Source organism: Mesoplodon bidens (assembly GCF_964165515.1).
Source record: "Mesoplodon bidens genome assembly, chromosome: 20".
Taxonomy (NCBI): Eukaryota; Metazoa; Chordata; class Mammalia; order Artiodactyla; family Ziphiidae; genus Mesoplodon; species Mesoplodon bidens.
In genome coordinates, this window is record NC_138181.1 from 24,546,605 (window position 1) to 24,568,568 (window position 21,964).

General features: G+C 42.0%; 1 protein-coding gene across 1 annotated transcript in view; it reads right to left on the minus strand.

Moving 5' to 3' along the window:
- MTUS1 (microtubule associated scaffold protein 1) overlaps window positions 1-21,964 on the minus strand; it is a 156,324-nt gene that overhangs the window by 100,043 nt on the left and 34,317 nt on the right.

The following is a 21,964-nucleotide window of genomic DNA, read 5'->3' on the forward strand; positions in this document are numbered from 1 at the left end:
TCGGGCTGGTGCAACATCACGCCGGCCGCTGCCGCCGCAAGCTCGGCCCACACTCCGTGCCCCTCCCTCCCCCCCGGCCTGAGTGAGCCAGAGCCCCTGAATCAGCGGCTCCTTTAACCCCGTCCTGTCTGAGCGAAGAACAGACGCCCTCCGGCGACCCACATGCAGAGGCGGGGCCAAAAACAAAGCTGAGATCCAGGAGCTGTGAGAACAAAGAAGAGAAAGGGAAATCTCTCTGTGCAGCCTCAGAAGCAGCAGATTAAAGCTCCACAATCAATTTGATGTACCCTGCATCTGTGGAATACATGAATAGACAACGAATCATCCCAAATTGAGGAGCCAGGAGTCAGTGCTGGGCCTCTGAGGTGGGAGAGCCAACTTCAGGACACTGGTCCACAAGAGACCTCCCAGCTCCACATAATATCAAACGGTGAAAATCTTCCAGAGATCTCCATCTCAACACAAGCGCCCAGCTTCACTCAACGACCAGCAAGCTACAGTTCTGGACACCCTATGCCAAACAACTAGCAAGACAGGAACACAACGCCACCCATTAGCAGAGAGGCTGCCTAAAATCATAAAAAGGCCACAGGCACCCAAAAACACACCACCAGACGTGGACCTGTCCACCAGAAAGACAAGATCGAGCCTCAACCACCAGAACACAGGCACTAGGCCCCCCCACCAGGAAGCCTACACAACCTACTGAAACACCCTTAGCCACTGGGGACAGACACCAAAAACAACGGGAACTACAAATCTGCAGCCTGCAAAAAGGAGACCCCAAACACAGTAACATAAGCAAAATGAGAAGACAGAAAAACACACAGCAGGTGAAGGAGCAAGATAAAAACCTACCAGACCTAACAAATGAAGAGGTAATAGGCAGTCTACCTGAAAAAGAATTCAGAATAATGATAGTAAAGATGATCCAAGATTCTATTTCCAAGATCCAAAATCTTGGAAATAGAATAGACAAAATGCAAGAAACAGTTAACAAGGACCTAGAAGAACTAAAGATGAATCAAGCATCGATTATAAACACAATAAATGAAATGAAAAATACTCTAGATGGGATCAATAGCAGAATAACTGAGGCAGAAGAACGGATAAGTGAGGTAGAAGATAAAATACTGGAAATAACTGCTGCAGAGCAGAATAAAGAAAAAAGAATGAAAAGAACAGAGGACAGTCTCAGAGACCTCTGGGACAACATTAAACACACCAACATTCGAATTATAGGGGTTCCAGAAGAAGAAGAGAAAAAGAAAGGGACTGAGAAAATATTTGAAGAGATTATAGTTGAAAACTTCCCTAGTATGGGAAAGGAAATAGTTAATCAAGTCCAGGAGGCAAAGAGAGTCCCATACAGAATAAATCCAAGGAGAAATACGCCAAGACACATATTAATCAAACTGTCAAAAATTAAACACAAAGAAATCATATTAAAAGCAGCAAGAGAAAAACAACAAATAACACACAAGGGAATCCCCATCAGGTTAACAGCTGATCTCTCATCAGAAACTCTACAAGCTAGAAGGGAGTGACAGGACATATTTAAAGTGATGAAGGAGAAAAACCTGCAACCAAGATTACTCTACCCAGCAAGGATCTCACTCAGATTTGATGGAGAAATTAAAACATTTACAGACAAGCAAAAGCTGAGACAGTTCAGCACCACCAAACCAGCTTTACAACAAATGCTAAAGGAACTTCTCTAGGCAAGAAACACAACAGAAGGAAAAGACCTACAATAATGAACCCAAAACAGTTAAGGAAATGGGAATAGGAACATACATATCAATAATTACCTTAAATGTAAATGGACTAAATGCTCCCACCAAAAGACACAGATTGGCTGAATGGATACAAAAACAAGACCCATATATATGCTGTCTACAAGAGACCCACTTCAGACCTAGAGACACATACAGATTGAAAGTAAGGGGATGGAAAAAGATATTCCATGCAAATGGAAATCAAAAGAAAGCTGGAGTAGCAATTCTTATATCAGACAAAATAGACTTTAAAATAAAGACTATTAGAAGAGACAAAGAAGGACACTACATAATGATCAAGGGATCGATCCAAGAAGAAGATATAACAATTGTAAATATTTATGCACCCAACATAGGAGCATCTCAATACATAAGGCAAATACTAACAGCCATAAAAGGGGAAATCGAGAGTAACACTCTCATAGTAGGGGACTTTAACACCCCACTTTCACCAATGGACAGATCATCCAAAATGAAAATAAATAAGGAAACACAAGCTTTAAATGATACATTAAACAAGATAGACTTAATTGATACTTATAGGACATTCCATCCAAAAACAACAGAATACACATTTTTCTCAAGTGCTCATGGAACATTCTCCAGGATACATCATATCTTGGGTCACAAATCAAGCCTTGGTAAATTTAAGAAAACTGAAAGTGTATCAAGTATCTTTTCCGACCACAATGCTATGAGACTAGACGTCAATTACAGGAAAAGATCTGTAAAAAATACAAACACATGGAGGCTAAACAATACACTACTCAATAACGAAGTGATCACTGAAGAAATCAAAGAGGAAATCAAAAAATACCTAGAAACAAATGACAGTGGAGACACGACGACCCAAAACCTATGGGACGCAGCAAAAGCAGTTCTAAGGGGGAAGCTTATAGCAATACAATCCCACCTTAAGAAACAGGAAACATCTCGAGTAAACAACCTGACCCTGCACCTAAAGCAATTAGAGAAAGAAGAACAAAAACCCCCCAAAGTTAGCAGAAGGAAAGAAATCATAAAGAACAGATCAGAAATAAATGAAAAAGAAATGAAGGAAACGATAGCAAAGATCAATAAAACTAAAAGCTGGTTCTTTGAGAAGATAAACAAAACTGATAAACCATTAGCCAGACTCATCAAGAAAAAAAGGGAGAAGACTCAAATCAATAGAATTAGAAATGAAAAAGGAGAAGTAACAACTGACACTGCAGAAATACAAAAGATCATGAGAGATTACTACAAGCAACTCTATGCCAATAAAATGGACAACCTGGAAGAAATGGACAAATTCTTAGAAATGCACAACCTGCCAAGATTGAATCAGGAAGAAACAGAAAATATGAATAGACCAATCACAAGCACTGAAATTGAAACTGTGATTAAAAATCTTCCAACAAACAAAAGCCAAAGACCAGATGGCTTCACAGGCGAATTCTATCAAACATTTAGAGAAGAACTAACACCTATCCTTCTCAAACTCTTCCAAAATATAGCAGAGGGAGGAACACTCCCAAACTCATTCTACGAGGCCACCATCACCTTGATACCAAAACCAGACAAGGATGTCACAAAGAAAGAAAACTACAGGCCAATATCACTGATGAACATAGATGCAAAAATCCTCAACAAAATACTAGCAAACAGAATCCAACAGCACATTAAAAGGATCATACACCATGATCAAGTGGGGTTTATTCCAGGAATGCAAGGATTCTTCAATATACACAAATCAATCAATGTGATACACCATATTAACAAGTTGAAGGAGAAAAACCATATGATCATCTCAATAGATGCAGAGAAAGCTTTCGACAAAATTCAACACCCATTTATGATAAAAACCCTGCAGAAAGTAGGCATAGAGGGAACTTTCCTCAACATAATAAAGGCCATATATGACAAACCCACAGCCAACATTGTCCTCAATGGTGAAAAACTGAAACCATTTCCACTAAGATCAGGAACAAGACAAGGCTGCCCACTCTCACCACTCTTATTCAACTTAGTTTTGGAAGTTTTAGCCACAGCAATCAGAGAAGAAAAGGAAATAAAAGGAATCCAAATTGGAAAAGAAGAAGTAAAGCTGTCATTGTTTGCAGATGACATGATACTATACATAGAGAATCCTAAAGATGCTACCAGAAAACTACTAGAGCTAATCAATGAATTCGGTAAAGTAGCAGGATACAAAATTAATGCACAGAAATCTCTTGCATTCCTGTACACTAATGATGAAAAATCTGAAAGTGAAATCAAGAAAACACTCCCATTTACCATTGCAACAAAAAGAATAAAATATCTAGGAATAAACGTACCTAAGGAGACAAAAGACCTGTATGCAGAAAATTATAAGACACTGATGAAAGAAATTAAAGATGATACAAATAGATGGAGAGATATACCATGTTCCTGGATTGGGAGAATCAATATTGTGAAAATGACTCTACTACCCAAAGCAATCTACAGATTCAATACAATCCCTATCAAACTACCACTGGCATTTTTCACACAACTAGAACAAAATATTGCACAATTTGTTTGGAAAAACAACAGACCCTGAATAGCGAAAGCAATCTTGAGAACGAAAAACAGAGCTGGAGGAATCAGGCTCCCTGACTTCAGACTATACTACAAAGCTACAGTAATCAAGACACTGTGGTACTGGCACAAAAACAGAAAGATAGATCAATGGAACAGGATAGAAAGCCCAGAGATAAACCCACGCACATATGGTCAACTTATCTTTGATAAAGGAGACAGGAATGTTCAGTGGAGAAAGGACAGCCTCTTCAATAAGTGGTGCTGGGAAAACTGGACAGGGACATGTAAAAGTTTGAGATTAGATCATTCCCTAGCACCATACACAAAAATAAGCTCAAAATGGATTAAAGACCTAAATGTAAGGCCAGGAACTATCAAACTCTTAGAGGAAAACATAGGCAGAACACTCTATGACATAAATCACAGCAAGATCCTTTTGGACGCACCTCCTAGAGAAATGGAAATAAAAACAAAGATAAACAAATGGGACCTAATGAAACTTCAAAGCTTTTGCACAGCAAAGGAAACCATAAACAAGACCAAAAGACAACCCTCAGAATGGAAGAAAATATTTGCACATGAAGCAACTGACAAAGGATTAATCTCCAAAATTTATAAGCAGCTCATGCAGCTCAATAGCAAAAAAAACAAACAACCCAATCCAAAAATGGGCAGAAGACTTAAATAGGCATTTCTCTGAAGAAGATATACAGACTGCCAACAAACACATGAAAGAATGCTCAACATCATTAATCATTAGAGAAATGCAAATCAAAACTACAATGAGATATCATCTCACACCAGTCAGAATGGCCATCATCAAAAAATCTAGAAACAATAAATGCTGGAGAGGGTGTGGAGAAAAGGGAACACTCTTGCACTGCTGGTGGGAATGTGAATTGGTACAGCCACTATGGAGAACAGTATGGAGATTCCTTAAAAAACTAAAAATAGAACTACCATATGACCCAGCAATCCCACTACTAGGCATATACCCTGAGAAAACCATAATTCAAAAAGAGACATGTATCAAAATGTTCATTGCAGCTCTATTCACAATAGCCCGGAGATGGAAACAACCTAAAGTGTCCATCGTCAGATGAATGGATAAAGAAGACGTGGCACATATATACAATGGAATATTACTCAACCATAAAAAGAAACGAAACTGAGCTATTTGTAATGAGGTGGATAGACCTAGAGTCTGTCATACAGAGTGAAGTAAGTCAGAAAGAGAAAGACAAATACCGTATGCTAACACATATATATGGAATTTTAAAAAAATGTCATGAAGAACCTAGGGTAAAACAGGAATAAGGACACAGACCTACATGAGAATGGACTTGAGGATATGGGGAGAGGGAGGGGTAGGCTGTGACAAAGCGAGAGAGTGGCATGGACATATATACACTACCAAACGTAAGGTAGATAGATAGTGGTAAGGAGCCGCATAGCACAGGGAGATGAGCTCGGTGCTTGGTGACCGCCTGGAGGGGTGGGATAGGGAGGATGGGAAGGAGGGAGACGCAAGAAGGAACGGATGTGGGAACAGATGTATATGTATGACTGATTCACTTTGTTATAAAGCAGAAACTAATAAAAAATAAAAAAATAATAAAGGGGCGCGGCACAGCGTCGGGCGCAGGGCACGGCGCAGGGCACCCGGCGGGCGGCGTCAATGCCCAGCGGGATGACGGGTGAAGGCACCACTCGCTCCCGCCCAGGCCCAGACATGCCGGTCCTTGTGAGGCAGAAACTTGAGAGGGAGCCGTCCTCTCCCTGAAGCCTCGCGGTGGAACAGCTGTCTGACCCGTTCAAAGGGAAGGATGAAATCTCTGCGCAGGCACGCCATGTGAATGGAAGAGGCCTGTCACTGTGAGTCTGGCTTTTAGTCACCTGGTGTCTTCCTCAGGGTGACACGACCCGGAGACGATGAACTTCAGTGGCTGAGATAGATTATCAGCCTGCAGGATTGCTAGGAAACACCAGAAGTATCAGTGAAGAATATGTGAAATGGCTCAAGGGCTACTGGGAAGCATTTTTCTATGGCTTGACGGTAAAACTCCTAGAACCAGTTCCTGTCTCTGCAACGAGGTGCTCCTTTAGAATCAATGATAACACGCAGAACCTACAGATTCATGCAGGGCAGATCCTGAAGTGCTTAAAAAAGAAGAAACCTGAAGATGCTTTTTGTGTTGTGGGAATAACAATGATCGATCTTTACCCAAGAGACTCCTGGAATTTTGTCTTTGGACAGGCCTCTTTGACACACGGTATTCCTTTTTGACATTGTTGGTAGACACTTCCTCAACTTGAGACTATCTGAAGATTTTGAAAGCGGGAATAATTCCAACCAATTACAATTTTGATACTTAAGACTGTATAGTATTTCTGCGGTGGCATCCTGCCATAAAGGGAAGGATGCTGTTGATAGACCCCTTTGATCTGGGTTTCTCCACAGGTTGGCCATTCAGTGCCTGTGTGACCTTGAAGCTAATAATACCTATTTCACAGTGTCATTTTGAGATAATTTACACAAGAGTGCTGATCCGTAAAAAGTGTGTACATATGCCTGGCACATATATAGGCATTCAGCACAACAGGTGGTAAATGTAGATAATTCAGTGGCAAGGTGAATTAAATAAGGATATTTGAATTGTCATTAAGGTAAGCGAAAATCTTGCTAATTGTTTTTCCGCTCTTTTAGTAGTCTTGCACAGATGAGGTAGCTGTAGACTGATTTACAAGTGTGCTTCATACCCAGTGTCTCAGGACACTTTGTTATCTTATTTATGGTCAATTTCAGTCTTTGACTTGAAGTAAAATAAACTGACTCATTGTGGGGAAAAAAAAAAAAACAGTAGGGGCTTCCACATCAGTAGGTATTTTCTACATCTTCCTATTACATGCAATGTCTAACACAAAAATTTGAACTTAACACAGCTAAACTTGCTATCCCATATGCTAATTATGAAATAAAAGAATTTGTTTCAAGTCACATTTCTCTGAAGCCATAAACAACTTTAATTTTACTCCTTATTTATGTCAATATATGGCATACCAGTTGTTTAATACAATTATAACTTACAGCTTTAAATCACAGAATCATGTCAGTCGTCTTAAGTTTTTCAGAACTCACTAATCACTGCCATAGTTCAGCTCTCGAGGCTTTAAAACCCAAAATATTACCTAATCTTCAATGTACTGTAAAACAAAAAGACACTTGCACAATACCTAAACTACAAATTTTATTCTGAAGTCAAAAACAAAGCAGTTGAACAAAAAGTCACCTGCATATGTTACTAGTATATCCATAAAGCTCTACCTACTGTTAAAACCATTCAAGGTGGCTAATAATTTTATACCTAAGCCTCATCATATTACTTTTTTTCACAATCCAGGGTTCAAGTCCTAAATTAGCTCCTGCAACCTACCTTTTGACAAACTCAGCTTCCTCAAGCACTGAGCTTAGTAAAAGTACTGGTACAAGCACACCTAGCCATTGGTTTCCTAAGAGCATAATGATTTCCAGTGAAGCCATTTAAGTAGGGGGAAATCTAGAGTTGGTTTAATGAATTTATAAATGAAGGCTACGGACGTTCCACAACAAAGTTGAACTGTAAATAATTTACAAAGCAAGTACAAATCAACTGGCTGCTTCTGAAAAAATGCGGATTGAGTCAGTAGGTCATGGGTGGGGCCTGAGGTTCTGCATTTCTATCCAGCTCCCTGGTGATGCTGAAGCTTTTGGTCCATGGACCATCCCTGGAGTAGCAAGGATGTAGCAGAGAGCTCTGAGAAAACACTGCCCACCTAGCCAACCACATCCACACAATAACTGTACTCGCAGAGCTAGTTACCCTCACATCCAACTTTATAATATGTTCTCTAACTGGAAACAGACGTCCCTTACTTTGGAACCCTTAATGTATGCTTTTGCACCTTCCTCTCAGATAGCTAATACTCCCTCTATGGAAAATAACTGAACATTTTTTATAGTCATGGAAAATGTGGCTTCTAAATCCTACTTGAGTTCATTCCTTCCGTGTGGAGGGAGTTCAGTGAGTGTAACATTCCTGCCCTCTTCGGTCCTTTTCCTCACTCCATCCACAAGCAAGAAAGTGACTTAAATGGATTCTGTCAATTCAGGAAGAACTAGCTGGGCAAAGACTAGGATAAGGTGAGGGTACCATTTGCCTTGGGCACTAAATGTAAGACAGTCTCAGTAACAGTCCTCCTGGAGCCTGAGGCAAGGGAAAAGTCAGCAATACTGACCCTGTCTCTCTTTTAAATTTTTGAGATTTTATTCATCATGGATTTTTTTTTTACATGAATTCTGATCTTTAAAAATAGTGACCGAGATAAACAACATTGAACGCACTAAGGTTTTGCTGGCCTCACTCTCTTCACCCTAGTCCCAGACCCGCTGCCCACAGAGAACACAAGCTCTCTTTTGTTCCCCACCCCTACCAGGAACAGGCCCTGTCCCTACAGTGGAAAGGGGACAGGGAGGGTGGGAGAGGCCTGCCCTGTTATCTGCACCATAGTGACCCGTGGGGAAGTGTCTCTCAAACGCAGTTCTGTTCCTCAAGCTCATTTTCATCTGTAACTGATCTATAATTACAGATGAAATTCTATAATTATAGTCTGTCATTATAATTCATCTATCATCATCTATCCACCTGACTCTGTTTCTTATTTCTCAAATGGTTCCTAACCAGAGAGGGGAGGAAGGCAAGAATAATACCCAAGAATCAACAGCCAATCCTGACCACGTGTTGGCCACACTCTGGAACAAAGTCCAGGAGGCCAGGCCCCTGAGAGCCAGACATTTACCTTCAGTTGCTGAATGGGGGTTGGGGGGGGAACCACAGAATCCCCCAGGAAGACCTACCGTTGCCGTGGCAACCCAAGGACGCCCGTGGGGCTTTGGACTGCGGCTCTGCGCCAACCAGTGCAGGAGAACGTGCCTACTGTAACTGCCAGCTCTGCCACTGGGAAGAGCAGTCCCTGAAACAAGGTAGTCTTTTCTGGGCCCCCTCAAAGCTCTAACTATGTTACCCTAGGCAACAAACCATGAGAAACAAACAAGGGGTAAAGTGTGCAGGAACAAAACACATGTGGGGTAACTGGGGCTTCTCCCGTGGCCAAGGTGGACGTGCTGAGGTTCAAGGCATCGGCCAGAGGTTCTATCGCACTCTCAGCCTGTATCCCGTAACCCAGCTCACTTTTTCAGCTGGGATGTCGGTTTTAAAATAACACAGACTGGGCGAGAGGCTTTAAGCCTAAGACCATACATTCTTTTGAGCTGAGTGAGAAACTCCAGCTCACAGCAGCACTGTCCTTGGGTGAGTGGCTGTCTCCATGAAGGGGACTGCCCAGGTCTGCAACCTGAGGAAAACAAGGCCTGGGACGCACATCTGAAACAAAGCCGCTTGAGTCTCGGCACCAGGGAAGGCTGTTAGCAGGCCGCCTCCCTGTGCAAGGCGCACAGCCGTACCTTAAACCACCCCTGGCAGGCGTGCGCAGAAAGCAGAGGCTTCCGAGGGCACAGCGAGGCAGCGGCGGGCCGACCAGCAGCTCGGGTGAGGCTCAACGACAACCGCAGGGCAGAGAGTCGCGACCGGCCCCTCCGGACACTGGTGGTCTACGGAAGTCAGGTAGGGCTTTAGAATGGCAAAGCAGAAGGTTCCTGTGTGTTCCTGTGTTCTTAGAATGTTTCCAGCTTTCAACTGTTAACGGCAGATCTGGTAGGTAATGCGAGACAAATTAGCCCGAATTCCACTCTGTATTCAAAGACTGGGGAGGGGTGGAAAGTGGATGCGGTGAGCTGGAATCCACGTGGCTTGTCCACAGTCTCAAGTCACACCACCACCCCCAAAACAAAGTGTTTCCAATTAGCACTGGATTGGATAATTAAATACCAGGGGTAAGTCTTCCCTAAGACTCAGCCTTCTTAGATTTCAGTAAATCCAGAGAAAGGGGCAGTACAAATAGCTCTACGGCACAATCGTGAAAATGACTGCTTGCTTGTAAGAGAGGGAAAGGTGTGTCCTAGACGGGGCCTCCTGCTGCAGCACGATGACCTTCGGAAACACCAAAAACTGTTTTAGAAACTACTGCTCAGGTATAACATGCCCTGCATTACTATTTCAGGGTTAGGGGATTGGGCTGTTTTCAAAACGTGGTAGTTTGGGAAGAGTGGGGAAAAAAGGGAACAAGATAGTTCTGGGCCCACCGGTGTGCTCTTCACACACTGGCTGCTGAATCAGCACAATTTTGCATCATGACACCTCTTCCTGTGAAGCGGCCCAGACTGTGGCCGCCGAGAGAACATGAACTCCGCCAAGGTTTCAAGATCACTCTAGCCTGACAGGACCAGACTAAGACACCAGTAAGGATGCTTATTGAAATTTAATTCTGGCCTTTTCACTCGAAGTCTGCAGAAAAGTCAGTTCCAGAAGGGCAGGACTTTTTCCCCCCTCGGGTCTGGTTCATTTCCCAAAATATCCCCAACACTTGGAAGAGTACACAGAGTGGTTTTCTTAATAAACAGCGGTTGAATTTATGAATGTATGAAAGGGCCAAGAGAATTTGATTTTGGACTTTAACTTCTTTAACATATTTGGATCTTAACTTGCAAGGTTAGGCAGTCCTACAATTTTCCCCTGGGAACATGACAGTGGTAGAGGTTTATGTTCATATTTAGGCATCACTATGTTATTGGCAACTTAACTTTGTCATTGGATCTCATTGTACTTTGTGGGACAACATGGCTGTATATCATCTGAGATCACAGTGAGGAAAGTAAAATTAAGCCCTGGGCACAGAGTGGCCAGAGTTGATATAATTAATGCACCCGTCAGAGCCTTCAAACTGTCACCTGTCCAGAGGTGCTAGAAAAGTACCCAAAGGGACAGTGCTTTCACTGGGGGGCAGCCCCTTGAAGGTATGAGCGAGGCACTGGTTAACCACGGGCTAACTTCTAAGTTCAATGTGTTAAGAGAACCAGAAGCAGGGATGCCGGGGCTGAAGCTGCTTGCCGTCCCTGATGTCTCCTTTCATGCGGGAGCTCCATTACTCTATACTTCTTGGCTTCAATCTGACCCTTTACTTTCATCCTGCCCCGAGGACCATATCTGTCTAGGGAAATGGGCAAGAGCAGACAGGGCAGGCTTGGCTGACCTCCGCCCACTGTCTTCTGAGAGTGCATCGGCCTGCGGGGAGCATAGGACCCCACACTTCAGGAGCAGCCCGGCCATGACTAGGAGAACCGAATTCTGGGGCGGGCTGTTAGCAGCCCTCTTTGTCTCTCACCCTGGAAAGCGGCCTCCCAGGAGCCTTTAACAGGGATGATTTGATAGCTCAGAGGCCAGTTATCTTACTGTCATACTTCTCCATTGGTCCAAAAGCCAGATCAAGAACAGGGGGGTTACTTATTGGACACTTCAGTGAATATTACATCGTTTTATTTTTCTTTAATTCCTAGCTTAAATCTGACTTCTAGAAGTCCACTTTTTACAACTGTGGTAAAATATGCGTAAGATTTATCATTCTTAATTGTACAGTTATATGACATTAAGTAGACTCACAGAACTGTGCAAACATCACCACCATCCCTCTGCAGAATTTTTTCATCTTTCCCAACCGAAACTCTGCATCCATTAAACACTAACTCCCCATTCTCCTCTCCCACCCCTGGCAACCACGGTTCTACTCTCTGTCTCTATGAATTTGGCTACTCTAGGGACCTCATATAAGAGGAATCATACAGTATTTGTCTGTTTGTGTCTGCCTTATTTCACTTAGCACAATGTCTTCAGGATTCATCCCTGTTACAGCATGTGTCAAAATTCCCTTCCTTTTTAAGGCTGAATAATATTCCATTGTACTTATAGGCCACATTTTATTTATCCAGGCATCCACTGATGGACACTTGGGTGGCTTCCACCCTTTGGCTACTGTGGACAATGTTGCTATGAACATGTGTACAGATATCTCTTCTTTGAGACCCTGCTTGCAGTTCTATTGGGTATATACGAAGTGGAATTGCTGCATCATACGGTAACCCTATGTTTCATTTTTTTGAGGAACTAGAAAATCATTTTCCTCAACATCTGTACCATTTCACATGCTCATCAGCAATGCACAGACTTCCGATTTACATCTTCAATGCTTGTTACTTGTATTCTTTTTTTTAAAATATATAATAGCCATCCTATTGGGTGTGAAGTGACATAGTGGCTTTGAAGTGCACTGCATTTGCCTCATGACTCGTAATTTTGAGCACCTTTTCCCATGCATATTGGTCATTTGTATATCTTCCTTAGAGAAATGTCTATTCAAGTCCTTTGTCCATTTTTTAATTGGTATTTTTGATATTGCTGTTGTTGAGTTAGTCCACTTTTTAAAAATCATATGATTTAGGAGAATATTTTCTACTTCTCTGGGAAGCATGACTGACTTAGTATGCTGGAGTGGGTACATTTTTAAACTCCTGTTACAGGATGAACCGTGTGTCTCAAAAAGATATGTTGAAGTCCTCACGCCCAGTACTTATGAATGGGCTTTATTCGGAAATAGGGTCTTCACAAATGTAATCAAGTAAAGGTTAAAGTCATTAAGGTGGGCCTTAATTCAACATGACTAGTGTCCTTATAAGAGAAGGAACATGCAGAGAAAGAGAAACGCCATGTAAAGACACAGGGAGACACAGGGAGAAGACAGCCATGTGAGTGGCCATGTGAAAAAAGAGGCAGAGACTGCAGTCATGCTGAATGAACAAGCAGGGCTACCCAGAGCTAGGAAGAGGCAAGGAAGCATCCTCCCACCAAAGCTTCAGAGCAAGCACGGCCCTGCGGACACCTTGAATTCGGATTTCTAGCATTCAGAACCATGAGAATAAATGTCTGTTTTATTAAGCCAACCAGTTTGTGTCGCTTTGCTACAGACTAGTACAACTCCCTTCTAGAAAATCAGTGCAGCGTTCAAGTCCTCTTACAGATTGGTTGTTTGCAATTCAGAACACAGTTTCCATTATTAAGAAAACACACACATAAACAATGATTCGGTACCCAGGCAGCCTATCGATGACATTGTAACCCATAATGGAGCATGAGTGTCGCCCAATAGTTCTGCTGTTTGCCCCAGAATTATGGGAAATGCAGCCAGCATTGCACATGGCGCCCTAAATATGAGCAACACATATCCTTTGCCATAGCCACAGGATACAGGTATAGAGAAGAACTATACCTTCTCTCTTCTCTTTAACGGGCAGTGGAGACACTAAGGACTCTTCACCCATCCAAAGAAAGTGATTTCGTGCTCTCTGTTGCCCAGATGGTGTCAGGGTCTCTATCCTTGCTGTCCTCCCCCATGCCTGCACCCCAGGTGCACAGCCAGTGACAAGAAAGATTAGATGCCCTCCAGATATTTCTCTCCCTACTTGTAAAGGCAGCAAAAGTTTAAACAGTCCTTCATTTCAAGGATGAGTAGTAGTGAAGAAGATAAAATTATTTGAGGTAAAGATCTTGGTTTTAATCCAAAAGTATCTTTACCTTGAGGTGAAGCCTACACAGGTAGCAGCTAACAGTTCAAATGCTTAGCGCTATTAGAAACAATGGAAAGAGGAAATTCCCTGGCGGTCCAGTGGTTAGGACTCTGCGATTCCACTGCAGGGGGCACGGGTTCAATCCCTGGTCGGGGACTGAGATCCCGTAAGCAGTGCAGGATGGCCAAACAAACAAAAAAAAAGTGGAAAGAGATTTACCTTTTTATTATAAATATGATGGTAGCTTGAAAACTTAAACACTACAGGGGTAAAGACCATGGAGCATAAGGACCTGCTCTATACCCCCCAGGACGGGGTCAGTTTTGCTAAAAAATAAACAACCCAGAGTGTCAGTCAATGGTTTAACACAAACGTCCAGGGTGTTGGAAGGGAGCTCTGCTCATATCCACTGTCAGCCAGGTATCGAGGCTTCATCTCAGGAAAAACTTCCACAACCACCAGACACTGGGAAAGGACCACCGCAAAGTGGCCACTCACTCTTAAAGCTCCTGCCTTCCCTTCCGCTCACATTTCACCAAAGCAGACCACAGGACAACCCTCAACCTCAGGACAGCTGGGAAGTACCACCTTACCATTTGCCCAGGAGTGGGACAAATGGAAACACTTGTGCAAAGCATTAAGGTAGGACCTTCATTAACATCAGCCATGAGTTCCTCTACCCAAATTATTCCATTTCAGCCAAGATGAGTGATTCACAGCTCTCGGGGAAGACAAAGGAAGAAAAGATGAGAAGGGAGGGAGGGAGGGCCTCTGTCTGTCACCAATATCTGATGGTTCTCAAAACATAAAGTGGTTTTAATAACCAGCAACTGGCAGAGATGGGCTGCTCATGAAACCCATTTCCTTTTTCTTTCTGGCACACAGTCAGACGGTATTGCCCTACCTCTCTTGCAGGGAAATGCCATGTATTCTAGTCAACAGAATGTGAGCAGACACTATATGGACCACTTCTAAGCCTGGATCCTGTGGGATCCTTCATGTCCTCTTCCATACATGGCTTGTGTAGATGAACAAAGGGAGCCACATGCTGAAATGTGTTAAAGATGGTGGGACCACAGGATGGAAGAAGCCTGCATCCCTAAATCACTGCTGGGAGGATTACTGCCCACCCAATCAAATACCCATTCTGGACTTCAAGTGGGCAAGAATTAAATTAGAATTATATTTGAACCTGACTGTTTTTAAGGTTTTATTTGGGGGAGGGGGGTGTGGGTAGCAAATTACATTCTTAAATAATATTGTTACTGCTTGGAAAAAAGGGAGTAATCATGAAGAACTATTATCATTTTAGTCATCTTTTGCCAAAACAAAAAAATGTTATAATCAGCACTTGCCAAATATGAAAAAACCGTATGATCCACAATTTGTTGGGGACACAAATAGGGTAGCTGATTCCATTTGCCCTGTCTTCTCACCCATTGATAATGTTCAGACATCCAAGCTAATAGCATCTAACGACAGCCAGGAAAAAAGGTAATTTCTGGGTTTCCCTGGTGGCGCAGTGGTAGAGAGTCCGCCTGCCGATACAGGGGACATGGGTTCGTGCCCCGGTCTGAGAGGATCCCACATGCCACGGAGCGCCTGGCCCGTGAGCCATGGCCGCTGAGCCTGTGCGTCCGGAGCCTGTGCTCTGCAACGGGAGAGGCCACAGCAGTGACAGGCCCACGTACCGCAAAAAAAAAAAAAAAAAAAAAAAAAAAGGTAATTTCTGTGTACTTGCATTTGATGGAAGAAAATTATACCCATCAAAAAATAGTTTACGTGGGAGGGAGGGAGATGCATGAGGGAAGGGATGTGGGAACAGATGTATATGTATGACTGATTCACTTTGTTATAAAGCAGAAACTAATAAAAAAAATAGTTTACAATAATGCACGTCCCTGTTCTGTTTTCTTCCTTAAATCCTACTGCGTTTGCTTCTTCCAAGAAGTCTTCAGAGGTTAATCTAGTACAAGGGTTGGCAAACTACTTTTGTCAAGGGCCAAATAGTGTGTTGGGCATTACAGTCCATACACTCTCTGGTGCATTTATTCAACTCAGTTGCTGTAGAACAAAAGAAGCCACAGACAATATATAAGTGAATAAGCGTGGCCACATCCCTCCCAAAAACCTCACAAAAACAGGGAGAGGTCAGGTTTGGCCTTCAAGCTGCATTGTGCTGACCCTGAACGAGTCTATTCTCAAATGCTCAGCACTAGCTGTCATTTGCCATATATCGTCATTTAAAAAATCTATTTCTTTTGATTTCATTTTTATTTCTTGACTCAGCAAGGTTACCTATTACAAGGACAGTATAGTCTGAACTCTCTGGGTACAATCAGCTAATATTTATCTTGATAAAAACATTCACAAAATCAGGCACCACAGGGCTCCTAAATTACCTAATGACTAACATAAGAAAATATCACAAAAAAGTGCCTCCTGCTTTTCACAAATCTTATAATTTTCATATAAATTATCCATGATAAAGTTATCCTAGAGTATAAATTAAGAGATCTTCATGCTAGCATTAGTTTACCTTTGTGAAAAAATTAAAAATCTAATTAATTGTGACTTTAGAGACATTTTAAGACTAGTTGACACTGGGTGCCCATTTAGTGAATTTTTGACAAGTTCAAGTTTGACACAGCTGTCAAAGATAATAAATCTGAAAGCACATTCTATTAGCCAAAACAAGTCCTATCAGTATCAATGCATTTTTAAAGACAAGATCAGAAATCTGGTAATTAAATGTCCACAGAGTACCACCACCGTCCTTGATTAGACTCTGAAGAAATGGGAAAATGTATCAATCCCACCCATCCCAAAGGCCACATACTAGTCGCATCCCTTCCCTGGGTCTCTCCCTGCTGCTCCAGCCTTTCCTGGGCTCCTGTGTCTATAACTACTAGTTACAGTAGGTGCTTACCCACGATTCACCCTGCCCTTCTCCCCTGCCTGCAGAACCCTCAGTTTGTACTGATGTCCACCTTGCCCCATATAACTTAGGAAAAGATGCCATCTCAGCTCAGGGGCAAATTCTGACAGGTCTAAGCCAGTCATAGAGGCCCTGATTTTCCGGAATCTAAGAACATCAATAGGTGACCCGGGTCCTTAGGATTTATTGTGTTTGCATAGTAACTAGACTTACCGTGGTGATCATTTTGAAATGTACAGGAAAACTGAATCGCTATGTTGTGTAACAGGAACTAACATAGTCATAGAAGAAAATGAGAACAACAATAAAAATTCACTATTATGTGACACTTTAATCACAAACCTCAATATCTGAAGGCAGAAACGACTTACTAGAGCACAGAGAGGTCAAACAAGGTTTCAGAGAACATACCGCAGGATGCAGGACAGGACAGGCTGCAGAAGCCCAGAGTGACCCAGGAATTAGACAAACAACAGAATGGGGGGGGCTCATAATTCTTTATAAGGATCCACTAAACACCTCCTTCCCCCAGGTACCTACCTGTACCTTATACATTTAGACAACTATCTCGACTCTGGAAACAGCCATATAATCTTAGAAGAAACTGGTGACACACTCCAAATTTAGAGCTAGCAGGCCCAGAATCGGCTGTGGGTGAGGCATGCGGGTGCAAAACAGTGAAATTCTTCCAATTGAGTGGTGGGACTACCAGCCCACTTCCTGTGCTCAGGTCCATGGAAGCTTATAATCACCAGGCTTAGAGGCCCCATGCAAACGATGATAGGATCTTTCTTTGCAGAAACAAAGTCCAGAGACAAGACCTACAAAGACCAGAGACAAGAGGTCTCACATTATCATGCCACCCACTGGGGGGTAAGCCCTACCCGCAACACAGAGTTTCCTTAGATTTTTAGATGCTCAACCTTAAAAAGGAAGCCAAGCATCAACCCAATATTTGAGGACATTCTCTAATATAAAAGAAAAACAAATAAGAAAAAAAAATTATTAGAGGAAATTGAGGCAATGCAGGCAAGAAAAGTTAGAAAATCAGTAATTAATAGCTTGAAATATATATCATACTCATGCAAAAAATGTGATACTTTAAAAAATATAAGCAGGATATAAGAATGCTCAGAAATTAATGTGAAAGCCATAATTAAAATTTTTAGAAGAAAAAGTTCAAGAAACTAGCTCGAAATTTAAGCAAAAGACACACACACAAAAGTGAAAAAGGATTTTTTTTTAAATTAAGGATTCATCCAGGCGATTCAGTATTCAACTCATAGCATTATCAGAAAGGGAAAAGAAAAAATTTTGTAATAAAATATACTCAAAGAAATAATACAGGTTCTTCCTACAGCTGACAGACTAAAGCCTCGAGACTGAAGAGGTGCACTGTTTGTTCTACACAGTAAATGAACAAGACTTAACCACTGTATGTCACTGATGGTTTAGGAAAGCTAGATTATAGCGACGAATAGCAGCCGATATACAACTGTTACACACAAAGACCTGTTCTCAGCGATTTACATGGCTTCTCGTACAATCCACAAACTAGCATTCAGAGGCATAAAGCACTATTATCCTCACTTCACACACGAAGAAACTGAGGCACAGAGAGTTAAAAAACTTGCTGTGCTCATGTAGTTAGAAGGTAGCAGCGCTAAGCAGTCCGGTGTCGTGCTCACCTTTTCACTCCTACGCTAAAAAAAGGACTTACAAAAGACCAAGTATCAGAATGACAGACTTCTAGCTCTCTGGGAGCTAGAAGACAAGTGAAGCGATATCTTCAAACTTCTGAGAGAAATTTTCAAACTGGAATTCCAATCCTGCCAAACCGTGAATCAAACATGAGTGGGGGTAAAGGGGTCCTTAGGCACGGAAAGCGCCACACTTACCTCTCCTACATGCTTTCTTGGGAATCTATGAACACTGCCAATGTGAGGAAAGAAACCAAGGAGGATTATTATCTAGGAAACAGAGAATCCAGTAGGAGAAAAGAGAAAGGAATCCCCAGAAATGCCTGGGTGACGGCTGTGTCCTACACCTGGATGGCAGCACGAAGTCAGAAGTCCAACAGGGATGTCTCCAGGAAAACACACGGAGCTCATCAACATTGGGAAGTTTTAACCAATTGAAAAACTGAACTGAGAGCAATCTGAGAGTGCTTTTGAAGGATGTGAGCTGTTTCTGCCAGATATTAAAAAAAAAAAGTAAACAGAAAAAAATAGTTGTACAAGGAAGAAACATCATCATAACACACCACTCGGATCACAGAGATATTATTCATAGTCATACTTTGATTTAAAAGATGGAAGTAAATAAAAGAAATAGTAAAGAGGGAAGCAACGTGATTGCCTCTGAGAACAGAGTGGGCTGTTCTTTCATATAATCCTTTTAGCATCACTTATCTTCTTAAACTCTGAACATATGATAAAAATTAAGGAATTATGTAAAAGGATTACTTTGAACCTTTTCTATTTATCTTGTTTTCTCCTTCCATTAAGAAGCCTCTTATCAAATGAGGCTGTTGTCTTAGTTCCTTTTAAAACCCTCAACAGCTTAGCTCTTCTGAGGCTGAGCCTTGGGAGAAGCCAGTAAGACTACAGACAGGCTTCACAAAGAAACACAAACTTGACCTGCAAGGGGCCTTTTCCTGAACCTAAAACTAGTGACTTATTCAGCTGCTGCTCTATCCTGGTAGCGACCCTGCTCACTTTAAGCCAGTATTCATGCTTCAACATTTTCCTGCTAACACCAGCCACTGTGAAGGATACCTATGGACCATCCAGGTCAAATGTAAATTCTGCTCTAATTACATGTCAAAGCTAAGAGGCTGTCTTGTAAAATACATGCTTGTATCAGAAACATTAAAATGTGAAAACGTGTGTCTTACAAATGATGAAATACTGTAATTTATTAAAGCAAAGCTCAACACTTCAAAGTCACTGACTCTCAGGGTTAGAAGAGACCTCAAAAGAGATCTATGGAATCTTAACACTAATCCGACAATCGTAGCAGACTGTAATCAACCAAATCCCTGCCCCTCCAGAGAAAGTACCATGGTTCTTGGCAGTTCCTACCTCCCCTGTCTAAACACTCCCTGTCCAGAGCCATAAAGTATATGATAGTATCTGGGATTCAAACTCTAGCCACAGGAGACAGAAAACCTCAGATAAGTGGCAAAAGACAAGTTTATTTCTGTCTCGTGCAAATGTCTGGGTTGTTCAGGGTTAAGGGACCCAGCTGTCAGGGACCTGGGCTCCACCTTTCTCGTTCCTTTGCTGTGCACGACCTCAACCCAAAATGGCATTATCTGTGTTTCCTTGAACAGGGCAGAGGGTCAAGAGGCAACAAAGATGGAAGCTACCTCCATATAACATAACGCACCACACTGATGCCTGATCACACAGCCACACCTGCGTACAAGGCAGGCTGGGACATGGACACCAATACGGGCCACCCACACCTGACTAAAAATCCTACAGACATAGAAGAGGGGAGAAGTAGAGAGTCAGGGACAAAGAGCCATCTCTGCCACACTTAACCACAGACCCAATGCCCTACTCCACAGAGCACTGAATAGGTTTGTACTTAGACCTCCATGTTTTCTAGAAGCCAGGAGGCCTTGAACTCGGGCCCTTTCGGAAAGTACGTTGCTAGACTCAGGGGAGAAGATCCTGGAGAGAGATGGTCCCTTCACCGTTACGACACAGGTGTGATAGTTCTGACAACTATGGAGGTGGGCTTGTAGACCTTAAGGAAAGTTTGTGGATCACTTTGAAGTATTCTGATATAACTGAAAAGTTTAGTTTCTTTTCATAAAGATGGTCTATCAAGCGAACTTTCGGTCTGGTTTTGCTTTTCAATGAATCAAACCCCTTGAATGGTCCACTTCTTAATTGTGATTCATGGCAGTCGTGCTTTTGGATCTTGGACCAAAATCTGTATTCAATCAAAAGTTGTAGACTACTAAAATCACAAAATGAATAAAATTAGGGACACTACTTGAAATATGCATTTCCTGTCTACCATGTGCTGGGCACAGTTAGGTTCCAGGGCTGCTATAGACTGGATTAGGGGAGTCTGTATAGGATATGAGACATAACAATGAGGTAAATGCCTTCCTAGAGAAAAGATCAATATACAACAGAAGTAATGAACAGACCACAGTTGAGAGATGCGTTTGCCTAGCAAAGTCAGGAGAAAATATCAACTAGAAATGGAAAGACAGGCAATGCAGCCAGAAGGACTCCCACTGGCTCTAAAGTGTGAAGGGATTGGAATGACTAGAAAGAGTAAGAAGCTGAAAGTCACCGCAGACGGGGTAAAGGGCAGCCTCCGGGTATGCTCAGGGTTTGGATTCTATTCTGGGAACAGTGCAAGTCTGCCAAAGCTGTTAAGAGGATACTAACATACTGGTTTGGCTGGAGTGTGGAAGATGTCCCAGTGAGGAAAGACAGACAGCAGGAAATTATCAGGATGGATCTGAACTAACACAGAGGTGTCAAGATGGAAAGGAGACAAAAACTCAGATGGAGCTTTAAAAGTTCATCTCTCTGTTTTCTGCACCGAACAACAGAGAGCTTGGCGCACAATAAGTGCCCAACACGTGACTCTAGAAATAAACGTTATTTTAAAAGGCTACTTCATTTATATTAATATTTTAAGGTGGAAGCTACAGCAAATAGTATAAAGCTGCACAAATAATCACATACAGTGTAGCTATGAAAAAAGATCTAAGCTTCTAGTATAAAGTATAAGAGTTTTATAATATTCTTTCTCTTTTCTCTTTAAATAAACTAATATATGAGTTTAGGATGCTTATTCTGGGTGCAATAAGTGCTAAAAGGCTTTTTAACCATTCCAAGCAACAAATAAAGGAGAGATTCAAAGAATGAATAAAAGATCTAAGTTAAAATGAATAATATTAAGCATAGAGCCATACTGTTTAATCACCCAAGGAAAAGTAATTCACTTCTTTCTTTAAAAACACCCCAACTTTAGAGTTTTTAAGTGAAAATACTACTCAACAATAAATGCTATCAGAGAAGCTTTGTTCATGCCATGACAAAACAATTAAAACGATCTCAACAAAAATATATCACCTCTATTCCCCACCCATGCCCAAAACCACATGAGGTTTGTATTTAA